The 21,465-nt window shown below is 38.3% G+C and overlaps 1 protein-coding gene and 1 non-coding gene across 29 annotated transcripts in view; both read left to right on the forward strand.

Annotated features, from left to right (window-relative positions):
* WNK1 (WNK lysine deficient protein kinase 1) overlaps positions 1 to 21,465 on the forward strand; it is a 156,996-nt gene that overhangs the window by 24,335 nt on the left and 111,196 nt on the right. The window lies entirely within an intron of this gene.
* LOC126931913 (U4atac minor spliceosomal RNA) lies at positions 3,378 to 3,503 on the forward strand. The gene has a single exon (XR_007718021.1). It is a non-coding gene; the product is annotated as a U4atac minor spliceosomal RNA (small nuclear RNA).

The following is a 21,465-nucleotide window of genomic DNA, read 5'->3' on the forward strand; positions in this document are numbered from 1 at the left end:
GTGGTAAATAGTACCTATTAAAGTTCACTGTAGTTGCTCAGTGAAACACATCATACATGGTAGCTATTTAAGAAAAATAACTTACCACAGACTCAGGAAACTTTACAGTGTTTGACTTCCAACAGTTTACAGTATTTATCATCTGTCTTTGTTTGCTGTTCAGATATGGTAGATTTGTTATATTAAACACAAGCTTCATGTGGTAAATGTGACTCTAAAACATAATCCAAAACTTTGGCAATGGATGCCTTGTTTAGAAGGACTTTAAACCTCACTTTGTATTTAGTGCTCGAGCTATCAAATCTATAAGTAGTAGCTGAGTCCTGGTTACTTAAATGATTTAAATGATGATATTTTCACCTAAAAGGACTCATTTACCAACCTGAGCAATTTTCACCACTTTGCTTATAATTAGGGTTAAATTTTGCTTAAACTGTTTACTTGACCTGTGGGAAACCAGAAGAAGGCTATTCCCTTATACTATTGAATATTTAGAATTTTAATACCTGTGATTATGGTTTGATGTTTTAGTTTTAAAAGGCATTGAAAATCTTGAAATTTATGTAAAATCATCTTTTTAATTTTTTTATTAATTGTTTTTTCTTTTTCTTTTTCTTTCTTTTTTTCTGAGATGGAGTCTTGCCCTGTCACCCAGGCTAGAGTGCAGTGGCGCGATCTTGGCTCACTGCAACTTCCACCTCCCGGGTTCAAGCAGTTCTCCTGCCTCAGCCTCCCGAGTGGCTGGGATTACAGGCGTGCCACCTCGCCTGGCTAATTTTTATATTTTCAGTAGAGATGGAGTTTCACTATGTTGGCCAGGCTGACCTCGAACTCCTGACCTCAATCCACCCGCCTCAGCCTCCCAAAGTGCTGGTATTACAGGTGTGAGCCACCGCGCCCTGCCAATGGTCTTTTTTTTTTTTTTAAAGTAATTCGTAGAAATTGGAACGAAATATCTATCATGCTAACAGTCATTGTTATTAGAGTTTGAGATTATGAGTGACTTATTAAAATATAAAATTGTAAGGACAGGACATGTAAACTAGAACAAAAATTTTAAATTCTTAGTAATACTGGTAATAGTTATTAATACAGGTATGACTTCTGTCTCATGTTCTTTCTTGTGAACACCATCACAGGGTCACAGTAAGGTTCTAAAAATAAGAGCAAAAGCTGGTACTACCAGGAAATTCAAATTCCATACCTAGGAATCTCAGAACTCAGGGAGGAATAAACATTACAGGGGAAGCAAACAATAATGGGGAGTATTGTTTGGGAAATAAGAAATTAAGAATTTTACTGCTCTAAAATGTAAAAATAAAACAGATGAAGTCTGGATTTTCTTTTGTTTTTACGAAGTTCAGTGGGAGAGCATTCTCTTCTGTTAAAATTGCCACTAATTGTGTGTTTTTTATAAATCATGTTGTCTACTTTTCTCCAAGAGAGTTGAATAATGTACACGTTTTCATAACATTTTAGAAAAATGAGTGAGTAAATTTTTGGCAGTTATTTTATTTGAGATGTGAGTAGTATTTGCTTTCAGATTTCTAATTCCCTGATGGGAAAGTAATTTAGGTTATGTTGCTGTGACTATAATATTAAAATGCACAGATACATTATGAATTCCCTTTCCCTTAATTTTCTTTTCTTTTCTTTTCTTTTTTTGAGACACAGTTTCACTTTGTCACCCAGGCTGGAGTGCAGTGGCGCGATCTGGGCTCACTGCAACCTCCGCCTCCTGAGTTCAAGCAATTCTCCTGTCTCAGCCTCCTGAGTAGCTAGGATTACAGGTGCGTGGCACACCTGGCTAATCTTTGTATTTTTAGTAAATATGGGGTTTCACCATATTGGCCAGGCTGGTCTCAAACTCCTGACCTCAAGTGATCCACCTGCCTCAGCCTCCCAAAGTGCTGGGATTACAGGTATAAGCCCTGTGCCTGGCTCCTTTCCCTTAATTTTCTGAAAGAAAAATCCACATACAGCCATGTGAATTGACTGGACTGTGAAATTAAAATAGTGGATTTTTTTGGTCTTTATACTGCAAGTTTGAGAAATAAAGAATAAAGCATTTTATCTGTGGATGCAAAGAACTCTGTACCTGACTCAGCTTCCTTTTTCTCTTGCCTGCATTTTTTGTGTACTTCACTGACTTGATTAGACATCGTAAGGCTCAGTACCTCTGCCATTCCCAATGTTAAGCAATTTTTTAATATTTGGAATTTGGTGGATAATCATTAACAGAGTTGCTTAATGGGTAATAATGTTGTTTTCTTTATGGAAATAATTTGAGGCACCTTCTCTGGGGTTCTTTGCAAGTAATGTTATGAGTTTATTATGGATCTTTAGGAAAGAGGATGTGGAAACAAACCTGTGCTTGTAGTATGAAGCTGTGATAATCTGCCCCATCTTTGTCTAATTCCATTTTAACTTCTGTCCTTAACATGTTTCTCTTCTTACTGACTTCAGTTGTCAGTGAAGATTTATTTATCAGGAGATGGGAATGGAGTATTTTGGATATACTTCAAGTTTTGAATGGTAACTGTTAAAATACATATAATGTTTTAATAGTGAGGTACACTGATCACAAAAATATGGTCTGATTTAACTTGATTTTGTAGTACTTTGCTTCTAAGTTTAGACAGATGATAGAAATTCACGAAAATTTCAGTCGTAGTTATGGCCACAGTTATGCATTCCCAAAGGAAGTGTGTTGCATTCCTAAGTATAGTGTGTTGCATGCACTACTGAGCATAATGGGAAAAGAAAAGTGCTATAAAATCCTAAGTACCAAGTAACTAGCTAGAAAAAGCTTTTAATGGGAGAGCTGGCATGGTCATTAATCTGGTAGAATAGTATTTGAGGAAACAGTTGCATGTGTTAAGCTGCAGTTTCTTTTGGTTATTGAAAACCAAATAGGAAATTCGGAATTAATACTTACATGCTAAAGTGTCTTTGTGGAGCTTATTTTGAGCATTAGAGTGGGAGACTTAGTTCTAATGCAAACTATAGAAGAATGACCTTGGGTAAGTTTGTTGTCTAATTTAGTAAACTAAGTGGTAGAATTGGATAATCCAGTCAGCTTTAGGCCCGTGCCTTAAATATGCTTCTTACTCTCTCACAGTCAAAAAGAATTTTTACCTTGGTACAGTCTGATTCCTGCAACACCCCTCCAGTTACTGAATGTATAGTAGTTTGCTATAGACAGACTACTTTGCAGTGGCTTTCAAACCTTTCTGAGACTCATTTTAAGAAATACATTTACATTGTGACTTAGTATATGCACACATAAAAAGAAGAAAGTTTCACAAAATAGTTTCCTTACTAGCGATGAGCCGTTTTTTGTTTTATTTCATTAACAACAACAACAAAAACTGTTAACCATCTTTTTCTTGGGGTTGCACTACTGTCCAGTGAGCACATAGTGAGGGCAGTACTGCTAACGCCTACACAACATGCCTGCATCATCTAGAGCTTTGCTTTACCTTGGTACTATTTTTGGAAAAATGAAAAACTGCTTTTCCACAGGGGGAAAAAACTGTTTACTGCCCACTCTTTGAAAAACATTTTACTCAGAGCATAAACTTGAAGCTAGATCCTTTTAACCACTTAATTAAATCATTTGGTAAGTTGTTGATAGCTATTTGCCACGAAATGAAAATATAGTGGCTATATGAATTTTAGCTCCTGTCATTGTTCATTATTCATAACATAAGCTCTGAACATAGTGTTCCTTCTTAGAAAGGAACAAATGATTATGATTTTGTGTAACAATTGAAGTTAGGTGCGTTTGAAGTTTTATAATTGCTGGTCTTCATTAGATAAATTATAATTAAATGATCTGTTAATTAAATGATCTGTTTTATTTTTGCTTTTTGTTTAGTCTCTTATTAATAGGCACAATACTGGCATTAGCTATAACACAAACCAATGGCACTAAAAATCTTCAGAACCTTTTTGGATTTGAGTTTTTGAAAGATATTTTGTGGAGACTACAGATTTAATTTTAAAGTATAAATGTGTTCTTATTTTAAACAAATGGGCTTTATACTTTGTGTTCTAATGATTGAGATAACTTTTTTTTGAGAACTTAAAATTCCCAGTTTTCTCTAGTTCTGTCAGATTTCTTTGTTCCCCCTCCCCAGTGGTTGAGTTCTTATGGGATTTTTGGCTTATTTTTAAAATCTAATGATTAAAATGAAGTTTCTGGCAATATTAATATTTGTATGAATCTGGATCTCCTACTCACTTAACTTCTAAGCCTTTTTCTTCATCTGAAAATGACAATTTTGTATACTTGGCTGGATTATTTTAAGTAACAAATAACAAAAAATGTGGTAGACTAACAGTACAGTTTGAAGTGTCATATAATTTTAAATCATTGTCATAGACTGACTTTGGAAAGTGACTTCTGAGATTGTTGGTCTGAAGTGACCCTGAAAGTTTATGACCTAATTGTCATTTTATTAGGCCTGAATGTGAATGTTGCATTGGAGAGAAAACAGTGTGGAAGTAGTGACACTGCTGCGTGCCTGATGTAGCAAGTCCCTAACAGTGCCACAAAGCTGTCCTGTAGTACATCTTCCTGAGTTCTCTCAATAGCTGCAGAGTATGTTGTCGTTCCTGTTTTATAGATGAGAAAACCAAGGGAACTAGTTGATAGAATCATGTTTCCAAAATCAGAGATCTAATCTTAGAAGGTGTAGTTGAATAACATGGGATTTATTACTCTGGGGTTCCTGAGTCTATGAATTAATGGGAATTTTGAAATCTAATTGAAATCCAAGGAGAAAGTGATAGAAATAAAAGTGTAGTGAGCAATACCGGCTCACTGCAACCTCCACCTCCCAGGTTTAAGCGATTCTCCTGCCTTCGCCTCCCGAGCAGCTAAGATTACAGGCATGCACCACCACCCCTGGCTAATTTTTGTATTTTTATAGAGATGAGGTTTCACCATGTTGGCCAGGCTGATCTCAAACTCCTGACCTCAAATGATCCACCCGCCTCAGCCTCCCAAAGTGCTGGGATTACAGACATGAGCCACTGCGCCTAACCTAGTTTAAATTTTCTAGTAGCCACATTTAAAAAAAACAGGTGGAATTAATTTGGTAATATGTTTCATATAACCCAGTGTATCCAAACATTGTTTCTTTTTTTTTTCTGAGACAGAGTCTTGCCCTGTCACCCAGGCTGGAGTGCAGTGACGGGTGCGCAACCATGGCTCACTGCAGCTTCAAACTCCTGGGCTTAAGCAATCCTCTGGCCTTAGCTTTCCAAAGCTGGGACTACAAGCACGTGCCACCACACCCTGCTAATGTTTAAATTTTTTTTGTAGAGACAGAGGGGGTTTCACTGTATTACCCACACTGGTCTCAAACTCCTGGCTTCAAGTGATCCTCCCGCCTCAGCCTCCCAAAGTGCTAGGATTATAAGTGTGAGCTACCATCCTGGCCTAAACATCTTTCAGCATATAATCAATATAAAAATTATAAAGATACTATATATTCTTTTCTATTACATCTTCAAAATCTGCTGTGTGTTTTACATTTAACATATCTCAGTTCACACCAGCAACATTTCAGTGAAGTACTCAATAACCATACTTGGGGCCAGGCATGGTGACACATACATGCCTGAATCCCAGCACTTTGGGAGGCTGAGGTGGGAGGATTGCTAGAGCCCAGGAGTTTGAGACCAGGCTAGGCAACAAACCAAGATGCTATCTCCACCAAAAAAATAAAAAATTATCCAGGCACAGTGGCATGTGCCTGTAGTCCCAGCTATTTGGGAGGCTGAGGTTGGAGGATTGCTTGAGGCCACAGTGAGCCATGATCGTGCCACTGTACTCCAGCCTGGGCATCAGAGCAAGATTCCCATCTCTAAAGAAATTGTATTTTATTTATTTTATTTTTACAGTCCAGATGTGTGAATCTTGAGGGAATTTTTTTTAATTGGCTAATGGCTACTATTACTGGACAGCTCAATTTCTGAATGCCAAGTACCTCTCGTTAAACTGTTCTTCAACAACCTTTCCCTACTATCTCAAGAAGTTGGTGATAAAAATTATCAATAATGAATTGCAGTTTTAAAATTTTTGCCTTTGATGTAATTGTGTCTTATTTTATGTTAGCATTTAATATGAATATTTTTATTGACATTTATTTCTTAAAATAGCATTATTGAAGTATAATTGACATAATAAAATGTACGTATTTAAAAGGTACAAATTTAATTAGTTGTCCACATCCATGAAACCATCACCACAGTCAAGATATTTATTACTATTTTCCTGAAGTCTTCCTTCCTAGTTGTGTAAATCTCCTGTCACTACATTAAAACTTTTAGATATTCTTCTTTTTTGGAGATAACCTCTCTTAAACTTCTAAACTTCACCGTTGGTACTGGTTGCATTCTAGGTTGTTGTTTAGGTTGGGGATCTTCATTCATTCTCATTTTGGAGATTCTTCTTACATCTAGCTGGTTTTTGATCCTGCTTCCAGAATCCCATTTCATTCTGTTTCTTGGTCTCCTCTTTTGTGAAAGAATAACTTCGTAACTCTTTGAGAAAGGTCATTTGGGAGATAACTATATTTTTGAGAACTTGCATGTCTGAAAATATCTTCCTTCATCTTCCTTTCCCTTTCCTCTTTAATAGGTAGTTTGGATAACAAATTCTAGATTGGAAATAATTTATTTCAGAATTTTAAAGACATTTACTCTTATTTTCTTCTAGCTTCCGGTACTGCTCTTAAAAGTCTGAGGCTAGTAGGATTCTGTGTTCCCGGTAACCTATTTTTTTTCCCCTCTGGAAGTTTTCAGGTTTTTTGTCTTGTGCTCAGCGTTTTGAAAGTTCAGCAATGTGCCTTGGTATGGGTATTGTGGCTTTCTGTCTGGAAACTCACTGGCCATCAATTCTGAAAATTTACCTTCTACTCATTTCATTTCTTGCCCTCTGTTTTTATGTTGCCCCTTGTAGAACTCCTGTTACATATATGTTGGTTCTCCCACACGAATGGTCTAATATCCATATCATTTTCTCCCCGCCCCTCCACTCCCCTGAAATAGAGTCTTGCTCTGTCACCCAGAGCGGGAGTGCCTCACTGCAACCTCTGCCTCCCAGGTTCAAGCGGTTCTGCCTCAGCCTCCCGAGTAGCTGGGATTACAGACGCCCACCACCACACCCAGCTAATTTTTGTATTTTTAGTAGAGATGGGGGTTTCACCATGTTGACGAGGCTGGTCTCAAACTCCTGACCTCGTGGTCCACCCGCCTCGGACTCCCAAAGTGCTGGGCTTACAGGCGTGAGGCACCGCGCCCAGTCTGCCCATATCTTTTTCTCCTTTTTTTCACATTATTTTTTGGTTTTGTTTTCCATGAGATTTCCTAATGGAAAATCATGGCTTGATTATCCTATTGAGTTTCATTTTTGCCATTATATATTTTTAACTTCCAAGAGATTTTTTTTTTCTTTTTTTCCTTTTTTTTGAGATGGCGTCTCACTCTGTCGCCCAGGCTGGAGTGCAGTAGTGAGATCGCGGCTCACTGCAAGCTCCGCCTCCCGGGTTCCCGCCATTCTCCTGCCTCAGCCTCCCGAGTAGCTGGGACCACAGGCGCCACCACCGCGCCCGGCTAGTTTTTTTGTATGTTTAGTAGAGACGGGGTTTCACCGTGTTCTCCAGGATGGTCTCGATCTCCTGACCCCATCATCAGCCCTCCTTGACCTCCCAAAGTGCTGGCATTACAGGTGTGAGCCACTGCTCCTGGCTTTTTTTTTCATTTTTAATAGCCTCTTGTTAATGTATACAAGATTTTCCCCTCTTAGAGGGTTTTTTCCCTTCTCGAAGTTTTCACTTCCTTTCATAGCTTCTGCTTTTCCTTTTTTTCTTTTTTCTTTTTCTTTTTTTTTTTTTGAGACGGAGTCTCGCTCTGCCGCCCGGGCTGGGGTGCAGTGGCCGGATCTCAGCTCACTGCAAGCTCCGCCTCCCGGGTTCACGCCATTCTCCTGCCTCAGCCTCCCGAGCAGCTGGGACTACAGGCGCCACCACCGCGCCCGGCTAGTTTTTTTTTTACATTTTTTAGTAGAGACGGGGTTTCGCCATGTTCGCCAGGATGGTCTCGATCTCCTGACCTCGTGATCAGCCCGCCTCAGCCTCCCAAAGTGCTGGGATTACAGGCGTGAGCCACTGCGCCTGGCTTGCTTTTCCTTTTTTTCTAAGACGAGATCTTGCTCTGCTGCCCAGGCTATAGTGGAGTGGCGTGATCACGGTTGGTTGCAGCTAGTTCACTGGAACTCCTGGGCTCCAGTAAATCTCACGCCTCAGCCTCCCAGCTAGCTGGGACTACAGGCGCCCGCCACCATGCCCAGCTAATTTTTTAAAAAGTTTTTTTCTAGAGATGAGGTCTTGCTGTGTTGCCCAAGCCTGTTTCAAACTTCTGGGCTCAAGCAATCCTTCCACCTCAGCCTCCCAAAGTGCGGTGATTGCAGGCGTGAGCCACCACATGACCCTGCCTTTTCCAGGTTCCTTTTTTTGGTTGTTGTTATTTGTTACTGATTTTAGTTGCTCTTTAATTTTATTTATTTTTTTGCTTCCCTTGTCGATTGGATGCTCTTTAATTTTAAAAGCTTTATTCAAGTAATCCCATGAGCCTTGGTTGTCGCTTTTGAGTTGGGCACTGAAAACTGGTAAGTACTGTGGATGGGGTTTCCTGATTGTGAGGCTCACTGTAATCTGTGCTGTTCTGGCATCTTACAAAATACAGATGTTGGGATCTTTAGATCTGTTCATGTATGCTACTCAGAACCCTCGTTTTATACGCCAAAGTATAACTTATGCTTTGTGTGATTTCTACTTTAGAGATGTTATTAAAACTTTTTGTTTATAGTATAATGTATGGTGTTTGAAAAATTAAAACTCTATGTTTATTTGAAAATGGTATATTCTATTAAGGGAAAAAATTCTGTATTTGTTAATTGTATTGCTTAAATCTCATATATTTTTGTTGCATTAGACTACTTGATTAGCTGATATTTGATAAACGTGTTAGCCCTATAAAATAATTGTGGATTTGTTAATTTCTGTATTTCTAACAGTTTTTATGTTACATATTCATAGCTTTATATATAGCTTTATATTTAGGCTGGGTTAAGCATGAATGTTATATACTTAAATAGTTGCACTTTTTATCAATATAAAATATGCAGCATTTTCTTAAATCTCTTTGCTTAACACATTCCCTTTTTATATTGTCATTCTTTTTTCACATTTGTCTTACTTGTTCCTGTATCTTCCTTTCTTTTTTTTTTTTTTGAGACAGAATTTCACTCTTGTTGCCCAGGCTGGAGTGCAATGGCACGATCTTGGCTCACTGCAACTTCTGCCTCCGGGGTTTAAGCGATTCTCCTGTCTCAGCCTCCTGAGTAGCTCAGATTATAAGCTCCCGCCACTAGGCCTGGCTAATTTTTGCATTTTAGTAGAGATGGGGTTTCATCATGTTCATTAGGTTGGTGTCGAACTCCTGACCTCAGGTGATCCACCCACCTCAGCCTCCCAAAGTGCTGGGATTACCAGTGTGAGCCACTGTGCCCGGCCCTTTATCTTTTTTATGTCATTTTAATTTTGATGTGTTTCTTATAAATAAACAGTGTTTAGCTAGACTTTTTTTTAAAGCCTGTTCTATGGGTTTTTTGTAAGAGAGAACTTTAACGTATTCACATTTATGTTAATAATTGGTATGTTTGGAGTTGGTCTTCTTCCTGCCTTCTGTGTGTTTTGTTTCTGCCTTGCCTTTCTTAGACAGATTTATTTTCTTTGCATTTTACACCTAGTAGTCTATCTTTCATGCAATTTTTGTTATTTAAGTGACTTAAATGAAATTATGTAATTTTCTTTTTTTTTTTTTTTTTTTTTTTTTTTTTTTTTTTTTTTTTTTTTTGAGACGGAGTCTCGCTCTGTCTCCCGGGCTGGAGTTGCAGTGGCCGGATCTCAGCTCACTGCAAGCTCCGCCTCCCGGGTTCACGCCATTCTCCTGCCTCAGCCTCCCGAGTAGCTGGGACTACAGGCGCCGCCACCTCGCCCGGCTAGTTTTTTGTATTTTTTAGTAGAGACGGGGTTTCACCATGTTCACCAGGTTGGTCTCGATCTCCTGACCTCGTGATCCACCCGTCTCGGCCTCCCAAAGTGCTGGGATTACAGGCTTGAGCCACCGCGCCCGGCCAATTTTCATTATTTTTTAAAACACCTACACATTAGACTGTAAATCTACTTTTAAAAAATAACATTATTTCTCTACTTTCATAGGTGATATTGTGGAATGGCAAAGCACAGACTCTAGAACAAGGCAGCTTGTGTTTACATTTTGGCTTGGCTTTGCCACTTTTTTGTTGTAATCCTCTTGTGCATCCATTTCTTTTTTGGTTAAAGTAGAGATGGGGTCTCACTATTGCTGATCTGAAACTCTGGGCTCAAGTGATCTTCCTGCCTCAGCCTCCCAAAGTGCTAGGATTTCAGGCGTGAGCCACCAAGCCCAAGTAGGTACCTACTTCACAGAGGTGTTGTTGAGTTTCAATATGTTAATATATGTAAAGCACCAGAACAGGGTCTGGAAGTCAATAAATGTTAGCTATTATTATTAGGTGTCAGTTATTAACAAAAGCTTGAAACTACATTATTAGTGTAGTTTCTCTGGGTTCCTGTGTTTAATACTTGCCTGGTTCTTAACCCATATTAGCTTTCTGTGCGTTTAAAAAAATTCTTTCTTTTTGTAAGTTGGTTTTCATTATTCTTACACACTTTAATGTGTGTAGCCTGTTCTGTTATAAAGACCGTCTGTCTTCTGCTGGGCTGAGGACCTCTGTGCATTTCCGCTCTTTCTCCATCTCAGGACAGGCACAACAAAAAAATGTTAAAAACTTGAATGTTGTCATTGATATGTGGATGCTTTACATGGTGTGTGTGTGTGTGTGTGTGTGTGTGTGTAATGTTAGTGTGAAAAATGGTATCAGGTTTCTCCAAGGCAACAAAACCATTAGAAGATTTTGTATATAACAGATAGATATTATATGTCATTTCCAGGAATTAGCTTACTTGGTTGTTGGGGCTGGCAAGTCTGCAATCTGTCTTCTGGTTGAGCTGGCCGTTGAGTTGGGAACTCTAGGACAGGAGCTGATGCTGCAATCTTTAGCCAGGATTTCTAAGGAAATCCCAGTTTACTGTGTTGTAAGTGATTACATGAGACCCACCCACATAATTGAAGGTAGTCTCCTTTACAGGTAGTCAGCTGATTGTAGGTTTAACCACATCTACAAAAATACCTTTATAGCAACACCTAGTTAGTGTTTGATAGAATAATTGAGTATTGTAGCAAAATTGTAACATAAAACTAACTATCATAGATGGGTATATTGTTTCATGATAGATTGTCCTTCACATCAGCTTCTTGAAATTAAAAAAAGCTACTGCGTGTAATACTATATGGAAATTAAACATTGTCCATATTTTTAGTAAAATAATAATTTATAGTTATACTCTGCTAACATGAGATCAGCTTACGCACTAATGGATCATATTTCTAAAAGTTTGTGAGTTGTTTGTTGACTTAAGCGAAAAGGACTATAATTCCAGTACTGGAAATGATTGTTCCCAGAATAACCAGCAAAAGCTGATACCCAGACAGTATATCTGAAATATATTACATATGGAAAACATATTTAAAAATGGAAGTGAGAGGACCAGGCAAGATGGCTCACACCTGTAATCCCGGCACTTTTGGAGGCCGAGGCAGGTGGATCACAAGGTCAGGAGTTTGAAACCAGCCTGGCCAAAATGGTGAAACCCCATCTCTACTAAGAATACAAAAATTAGCTAGGCATGGTGGCAGGTGCCTGTAATCCCAGCTACCCAGGAGGCTGAGGGAGGAGAATTCCTTGAACCCACGAGGCAGAGGTTGCAGTGAGCCGAGATCGTGCCTCTGCACTCCAGTCTGGGTGACAGAGCAAGACTCCGTCTCGGGGAAGGGGTAGGGGGGAAGAAAGAGCAATGTTAAACACCGTACATCTATTTGGTGCCAGTAATGTTAATAGTTTAGACTTTAACCTTTGCTTGTAACAGTTTTTGTGGGAAAGTTTATTAGTTGGTTCTCAAATATGAAGGCCACATGCTTCCTTCAATTAAGGCATAATAATGAAAGAATATACTGAGGCTACATTACATCTTTGTTGGTGAAATCAGGAGTAGAGGAAAGGGTAGAAACTAGAACAGATATAGATTGGGAAGTGGAGAGGTAAGATTCTTAGCCCATAATTTTGAGAGAAAGTAGTTTTTTGTTGATGGCACCAAACAGGGCTCCTGATTTATGATAAAGAATCATAAATTTGATAAAAGTTACAGTCTGAAGTACAAAACCCCAGTGTTTTTCCATTCTAGTTCTTCTGTGAGAAGCTTAACAGTGTACTATGTATAGGTAGATAAGAATAAAGTAAAAGACATAGAATTATTTGCTGTTAAAAATGAAAGAATAATTTTTACCTAGTATAGTATAGTACTATACTAATAAATGTTACACCCTGCTAGTCATAAAATTTAGATTTTGTCCCCAGTTCTACCTGTATTATTAGTCCTTTGTTCTCTGTTCGGTGTCCTAGTAGAAACTGTGTGGTTATACTTCTTTTTTTTTTTTTTTTGAGACAGAGTCTCACTCTGTCACTCAGACTGGAATGCAGTGGTTCAATACTCACTGCAGCCTCGAACTCCTGGGCTCAAGCAGTCCTCCCACTGAGTAGCTGGGACTACAGGTGTATGCCACCAAACGCCAGGCTAAGTTTTTAAAAAAATTCTAGGATGGGTGCAGTGGCTCACACTTGTCATCCCAGCACTTTGGGAGGCTGAGGTGGGCGGACCATGAGGTCAGGAGTTCGAGACCAGCCTGGCCAACATGGTGAAACACTGTATCTACTAAAAATATAAAAATTAGCTGGGCGTGGTGGTGTGTGCCTGTCATCACAGCTACTCGGGAGACGGAGGCAGGAGAATCGCTTGAACCCGGGAGGCGGAGGTTGTGGTGAATCCAGATCGCGCCGTTGCACTCCAGCCCGGGTGACAGAACAAGACTCTGTCTCAAAAATCAAAAGCACAAAAAAACAACAATAGCGTTTCTAGAGATAGGGTCTCACTGCGTTGCCCAGGCTGGTCTTGAACTCCTGGCTTAACTTAGCTAAGTCTTTTTCAGTCAACCAGCATTTTTTAGCCTCAACTCCTCTTCCCACTGTACACACATACACTAGTGTAGTTATTCAGGGAACATGTATTGAGGATGTATACTCTGATTTTAGATGCTGCAAGGATCCAGAGGCTATTCTCTGCCTTTGAGTTGCAAGTAATCTTTGTTAAAATGGAGTGAGAAAAATCCTGTAATAGAAATATTTTCTGTGATATTTCTGCCTTGATAAAGCATCTTCTGAAAGCACAGAGTTTTCAGGATGTTTTTATAATTTTTCATAGTAAGGCAGTGTCAGATTGATTCAGTTATGTCATCAAATGTCTCTCTGCCATTCTCAGCATGTGTTTCAGGCGAATGCCCCTTGTGGCCCTGTTTTCCGCCATCCCATGCATCCTGGATAGCATTCAGCAGCAGGAGCAGCAGTTTTGTTTACAATTTACAATGCCTCACATCTTACTGGTCAGAGTTGTGGGTCACATGGCTTTATCTAGATCAAATACTGAACGTGGAACTTCTGTGACTGGGTTAGGCCAATTATGACTTTCTTGACTGAAGATGGGGCTTGCTTTTTCTCTAGTACAAGATAGATACTTAAACCAAATAAAGAATTATGGCTAGCAAGGAGGAGGGGGTTTGGGAATGACCCAGTAGTAGACTGCCAACAGTGTCTGCTACTTAACTCAATCTTGCGAGACGGGGAAGTAAGATACTTAACACAGTCTTGAGGGTTGGGGCTATAGTAGAATAGAAGGAAATGACTTTTTGGAGAAAGTGATTTCTTTTTATCTTTTCATATTTTTATTTTTTATTAATTTTTATTTATTTATTTTTTTTTTTTTTACTTAGAGATGGGGTCTTGCTATGCTGACCAAGGTTGTCTCAAACTCCTGGCCTCAAGCCATCCTGTCATCGGCCTCCCAAAATGATGGGATTACAGGCATGAGTCACTGTGCCCAGTCTGGAGAAAGTGATTTGTAAACTAAGTTTTGTGGACAAATGGAGATTATTAGGGAGAAAGACTTTTCCTTATCCTTCTGAGCCCTTGGTTGTCTATGGGTACCACTGCTTGTTTTTATTTTTAAGGATAGTAAATGTACTTAACATTTCCCAAGGAATCTGTCTTGACCTGTGTATGTGTGTGTAAAAGCTGCATTGTGGACTTTTTGAAAAAGAACATATAATAACCAGTTCAGTTGAATGCAACATGCTCTGAGATTAAGGGCTTATAAGAAAGTGCTAATCACAGTTTTAAAAAGATAATCTTTTGATGTCTCATATCTTAGTGTTACTATGAGTTTATAGCCTGTTATTTTGTTTAGTGGTTACTCTGTCTTGCCTTTCTTTTTTCCTTCCTTCCTTTCCTTTTCTTTCTTCCTTTTCTTTTGGAAGGGAACTTCAGTACATCTTTTGGTTCTTTCTGCCTGATCTCTCCCTCTTAATTTTAGAAATGAAGATATAGAAGTCCAAAGAGGATTTACTTGATCATTTGACTAGGAAAGCTAGGTTTAATCAGGTCTTCTACAGAAATGAATTGTAGCGATAGTGAAAAAATAAGGGAAATGTGCTATGTTTAGATACTAGAGACAATTCTCTAGAATAGAAAATCTTCTAAACCCAAGACAGCTTGATATTTGAAAAAGGGGGTATAAAACCTTTTTTTAAGGGTTGGCAGATCATAGTAAATATTGTGGATGTCATAGTACCACAAGGTATAATAATTAACATGCTTAGAATAGAAATCTAGAAATGTCAGTAACAGAATTTTACTGTTTCTCTCGCTCTCTCTTTCACACACACACACACACACACACATTATGAACACATAGTAAAGGACTTTCTCACAACTAAAAAAAGAGATAATTACTAAATGAATAAAGAGGCCTATCTGGAAATTTTCATGTATATGCACAACATTTGAGTGGTAACAGAGTGCTATTATGAATAATGATCATAAAGTGATGTTATAAATTATACCATGTATGTGAAAATTGTTTTTTGTACAGTATGATTCTTAATTTATCTGAAACATAGATCTTTGCTTTTCTTTAATACTAGTCTCTTATAGGTTTCAGCTTATACTTGACCCAAGAGGTTCTTTGAGAGAGCTTCTTTTTTAAAAAAACTACATTTCCTATGACATTTTATATCTAGCCTGCCACCCTAAGGTGGAAATCCATTTTAGTTCATCAGGTATTTATTAATGGTTTCACTTTGTGAAAGATATTTAAGAGGGCAGATAAAATTGTTGTTTATAGCTTACTTAGCACAGTACATTGTGCTTAAAATACATGACATTAATATAAATGATGCCCTTTCTTGATGATTTTTTTTGATCTCTAATCTTAAATTGGGGGAGGATGTTTCTTTTTAACCTTTTTATTTTTATACATATGGTGGTCCAAGAGTCATGTATTAACCCAGGTTTAGAACACATCATAATGTCACTGCCTCCACTTCCCAGGCTCCAATAGGAAATAGTAGTTTTATTCTACCCAGGTCCTATCAGAGGGGGCACAACAGATGAGGGGAATTGCAGGAGTTCCCAGTATACCAAACTGTTGGTCGGCCTTCCTGCCTTTCTTCCCCACATAGACCTAAATACAGGAACCTTTTAATTATCTTGGTTATACCTAAACATTGCTACTCCCCTACCCTAGCCCTGCAAAAGTGAGAGAGCTTGTCAAGGCAAAGTTTTTTGAAGGAAGAAGCCACATGAAATGGGAGAGGGAAATAATGTATATTGTAAGCTTAGGAAGTGCAAAGGTCTAAAGGTGAGAGAGAGCTTGGCACAGAACTACAGTAGTATATATATTAGTTCTGATTAATAAATGTTTCAATTTTTGTGGTACTGTTTTTTTTTTTTTTTTTTTTCCAGAGACAGAGTCTCGCTCTGTCGCCCAGGCTGGAGTGCAGTGGCCGGATCTCAGCTCACTGCAAGCTCCGCCTCCCGGGTTCACGCCATTCTCCTGCCTCAGCCTTCCTAGTAACTGGGACTACAGGCGCCCGACACCGCGCCCAGCTAGTTTTTTGTATTTTTTAGTAGAGACGGGGTTTCACCGTGTTAGCCAGGATGGTCTCCATCTCCTGACCTCGTGATCCGCCCGCCTCCGCCTCCCAAAGTGCTGGGATTACAGGCGTGAGCCACCGCGCCCGGCCGGCAGTTCTTAAATATATATGATGATGGTTTACATTATTTTATTGTTAACTTGCCATTTGCATTTTTATAAACAGCTTTATTGAAATAATTCACATACTATACAATTCACTTGGTTAAAATATACAATTCAGTGGTTTTAAAAGTATATTCAGAATTGTGCAGCCATCACAGTACTAAATTTTAGAACATTTTAATCACCTCCTCCAAAAAAAGAAAACCCCATTTCCCCTCAACTCTTCCAGTTGTGTGGATAACCACTAACCTACTTTGTCTCTAGATTTGCCTATTCTGGACATTTTATATAAGTGGAACCATATAATACGTGGTCTCCTGTGACTGGCTTTTTTCACTTAGTGTAATGTTTTTAATGTTCGTCCATGTTATAGCATGGATCAGCACTTGCTTTTTATGGTTGAGTAATATTTGATTGTATGGAGATACCGTTGTGTTTATTCATCAGTTGATTGACAATTGTGTTGTTTCCAGTTTTGGGTTATTATGAATAATGCTGCTATAAACGTTCATTTATAAGGTTTTATATTAATATATATTTTAATTTCTCTTGAGCAGATACCAAAGAGTGAAATTGCTGGGTCATAAGGTAATTCTGTTGAACCTTTTAAGGAACTGCCAACCTGTTTTTCAAGGTGGCTGTACCATTTTACATTCTCTCCAGCAGCGAATGAGGGTTCCAATTTCTCTACATCCTCATCTGCACTAATAAGGTTAAGTATAATGTTAGCTGTGGGGTTTTCCTAGATGTCCTTTATCCAACTGAAGATGTTCCTTTTTCCTAGCTGGTTGAATGTTTTTTTAAAAAATGAAAGGATGTTGGACTTTGGTGCTTTTTCTGTGTCTACGGAGATAATCGTATGGACTTTGTGCTCTATGGGATGTACTCTGCTAATTTTTGGATGTTAAACCTTGCATTCCTGGGATAAATCCCATGTGACCATGGGAAATAATCCTTTTTAGTTGTTGCTGGATTTGGTTTGCTTGTATTTTGTTGAGGATTTTTGTGTTTGTATTTATAAGGAGTATTGCTCTTTTAAAATATTTATGTATTCATTTATTAGAGACAGTCTTGCTCTGTCATCTTGGCTGGAGTGCAGAGGCGCAGTCACGGCTCACTGTAACCTCAAACTCCTGAGCTCAGGCAGTCTTCCCACCTCTGTCTCCCGGGTAGCTAAGACTGTGGGTGTGTATCATCGTGCCTGGCTAATTTTTTTTACAATTTTTGTGGAGACAGGGTCTTGGTGTGTTGCCCATGCTGGTCTTGTTCTAACCTGAAGCAATCCTCCTGCCTTGGCCTCCTGAAGAGCTAGGATTACAGTCATGATCTACCATGCCTGGCCAAGATACTGTTCTTTAGTTTTCTTGTGATGTCTCTATCTGGTGTTGGTGTTAGGTTAATACTGGCCTCATAGAATTCCTCTTATATTTTTTGGAAGAATTTGTGAAGAATTGATGTCAATTATTTAAGTGTTTTATAGAACTCATCAGTGAAGTGATCTGAGCCTGGGCTTTTCATTGTGGAAAGTTTGTTAAATTACTAATTCAGTCTCCTTTCTTGTTTTAGGTCTATTCAGATTTTCTGGTTTTTTTGTTTGTTTGTTTGTTTTCTTGAGTCAGTTTCTGATATGGTTTGGTTCTGTATCCCCACCCAAGTCTCACTTTGAATTGTAATAATCTCCACGTGTCAATGGCGGGTCCAGCTGGAGATAATTGAATCATCGGGGCTGTTTCCTCCATAGTGTTCTCATGGTTGTGAATAAGTCTCGTGAGATCTGATGGTTTGATAAGGGGAAACTGTTTTGCTTGGTTGGTTCTTATTTTCTGTCTGCTGACATTGATGTAAGACGTGACTTGCTCCTCTTTGCCGTCCGCCGTGATTCTGAGGCCTCCCCAGCCGCATGGAACTGTGAGTCCAGTTAAACCCAGTCTTGGATATGTCTATCAGCAGCATGGAAACTGACCAATACAGTTTGTATAGTTCATGTCTTTCTAGGAATTGCTTTCCATTTTATCTAGATCATCTACTCTCTTGCTATACAGTTTCTTGAAGTTTGCCTATTATAATAGGCCATGTAAATGTAATAGCTTTACTGATACTGTTGCTTACTGTTTTCTCTTTGTTCCTTTAAAGAAAAAAAATTTTATGCCTTAGGGTTAATTTAACATTTCTCTTTTTATTCATTGGCTTCATAAGTACCTTCTTTTCTTCTTCTTTTTGAGACAGAGTCACACTTTGTCACCCAGGCTGGAGTGCACTGGTGCAAATCTCAGCTGACTGTAATCTTTGCCTCCCGGGTTCAAGTGACCTTCCCACCGCAGCCTCTCGAGTAGCCTGCCACCATGCCCAGCTAATGTTTGTATGTGTTTGTAGAGACAGGGTTTCACCATGTTGTCCAGGCTGGTCTTGAATTCCTGAGCTCAAGTGATCTGCCCTTCCTGGCTTCCCAAAGTATTGGGATTACAGGTGTGAGCCACCACTCCTGATCATGTATCTTATTTTTAATATTTTTTAGTGGTTGCTCTTGTGCTTATAATATACATTTTAAATTAATCTACCTTCAAATAATATTCTACCCTTCAAGATTAGTATAAGGACCTTGTAACAGTATATTCTTAATTCCTTTATTCTATCCATTGTGCTACTTGTCATTTATTTTTCTGAAGTATAGGAACCAGAGAAATCATAAGGCAGAGGAGTAGGAAATACATACTTTCCTGTATTATCCAATAAGGAGCTTGATAATTGGAAAGGGAAAGGGAAATGAATATATGAGAAATTCAGAAAGAATATAATCAGAATTCTTAATGAAATTTGAAACCTCAGGTGATCTACCCACCTTGGCCTCCCAAAGTGCTGGAATTACAGGTGTGAGCCACTGCACCCATCTGAAATCTCAAATTGAAGTTGAATGATCAATTTGGGATAACTTAAATTTCTTTGTGGCTATAGACAGATCTATTTCAAGAAGTCTCGCTACCTAACTGTTTTTCCTGCCCCTAAAAAACAAAACTGGAAAGTTCTGAGAATCATCCTAGACTTCTCTTCCTCCTTTATATCTTCATTTTCCATTTCTAATCAGCCACCTTGTCATCTTGATTCTCCCTCCTCTGTACCAATATATCAACCAAAAATAATCTTCCTAAGCCTAATTACACTTCTTGTCTGTTCCACACCAATGCAAGCATGATCAATCTTATGAAGATGCAAATCTGATCACATCTTTTAAAATTTTAAGTGGTACTCTATTCTCCACAGTATAAATTTTAATCTCCTTATTGTTATGTGATGTTCTCAAGATTTTAGTGTTTATCCAATCTTCTCTCCTACCATCTCTTCTAAAATTATATAAACAATTCCCAGACTTTAAGTTACTATACACATGCTGATTTTCATTTCCACACGCACATTCTTCTTTTTGCATTCCTATTTATTCATTAAAATAAATAAATGTTTAAGGAATCCTCTCAGAAATTTATTTCTTTTTTGTCTCCTTGTTGTACTTATACGTTCTTCTTATAATGATTGTGTCATTCTTACTGTGATTACTGTGTTCTTTAAGGCTGTACCTTTTATTGTTGGATGGATAGTGTGTTCAATAAAGATTGGCAGAATTTAACTAGAATTTAGTAACATTTTTATGATTACCTTCTATATAAGAGAAACATCAGATTAGTGGTTTTGAATCAGTATTGTAATGTAAAATTTCTTTATACCAATCAATTTAACTTTTATAAAAAGGTAGATTTGGGGGAACGTTAGATTTTTAAATGATCATAATAATACAGCAGCAGTCCTAATGCTAGTATGCAAATTATCGGCATTCAGTTGGTGTCAATTTCAACTTTGGGTATTCTGCCTATGCCATACTTTTTATTACTGCATCAAATGCAGACAGTTTCCACTCTCTGCTTTGTAATATGACCATAATACTCTCACTCTCTTAAAATCACTATCTGGCCAGGCGGCGGTGGCTCATGCCTGTAATCCCAGCACTTTGGGAGGCCAAGGCTGGTGGATCACTTGAGGTCAAGAGTTCGAGACCAGCCTGCCAACACCGTGAAACCCCATCTCTACTAAAAATACAAAAAAATTAGCTGGACATGGTGGCGGGTGCCTGTAATCTCAGCTACTCAGGAGGCTGAGACAGGATAATCGCTTGAACCCAGGAGGTGGAGGTTGCAGTGAGCCGAGATCGCACCACTGTACTCCAGCCTGGGCGACAGAGTGAGAATCTGTCTCAAAAATTCACTATCTAACCTCTATTCTATGTATTTTACATTGTGAAGATGAGTAATATTAATATCTGCCTTCTGTGTTTTAAAATTGTCTAAAAGTGAAAATCAAGTGTGTCTGACTGACATTCTTTAAGGTAACTAGTTATGGATAGAGTTCCTTTTTGTACTTCCTTGTTCTGCTTTCTGTTTTTCCTGTCATCTCAAATTGCCTTGGTTTTTTTCTTATTGCATTTTCAAAGTTTTCATTTTCCCATCCAGTATATCAAGTCTTCTTCCTTCCTAGGGAATTCTTCAGACTTTTCTATCCCGCTAATCTGAACTTACTGCTTTCTGAGTATGCTGCACAACTGTCTTTTTTTTCCCTTTGTGTTCCTATTTTTAATAAATTATTTTAAAATCTATGAATACATATTTAAGTGTCTTCCTAGTAAGAAAATATGCATGTATAATAAACTGTGCCTCTACATATGAAAATGCTTTTCCTTTTTTAAAAAATCTGGTTTTATTTAGGATTCTGTTTATTTCATTTTCCTCCTTGATGCTCCTGGTATTTCTCCCGATCCCCTAGATATTTTTTGGTTTTGGAAACTTCTCTTAAAGGAATGAGCCTCCCCTCTTTAGTTTTGTTTTTACTTTTTCTCTACCATCTATTGTACTGGGTTGTTAAATAGACCCTTGTAAATATGTTTTTCTGTTTTGGCAAGTGTTCTAATTCTTGGATAATTTTCACTCATTCATTTTTCTCTATTCTCTTTTTTTGGGGAGACGTATATTATTTGTATGTTGGAATTCTTGTAACAACTTTCCCCCCGTCCCCAACTACTTGCCTGACATTTTAGGTTGAC

Source organism: Macaca thibetana, chromosome 11 (genome assembly GCF_024542745.1).
Source record: "Macaca thibetana thibetana isolate TM-01 chromosome 11, ASM2454274v1, whole genome shotgun sequence".
NCBI lineage: Eukaryota > Metazoa > Chordata > Mammalia > Primates > Cercopithecidae > Macaca > Macaca thibetana.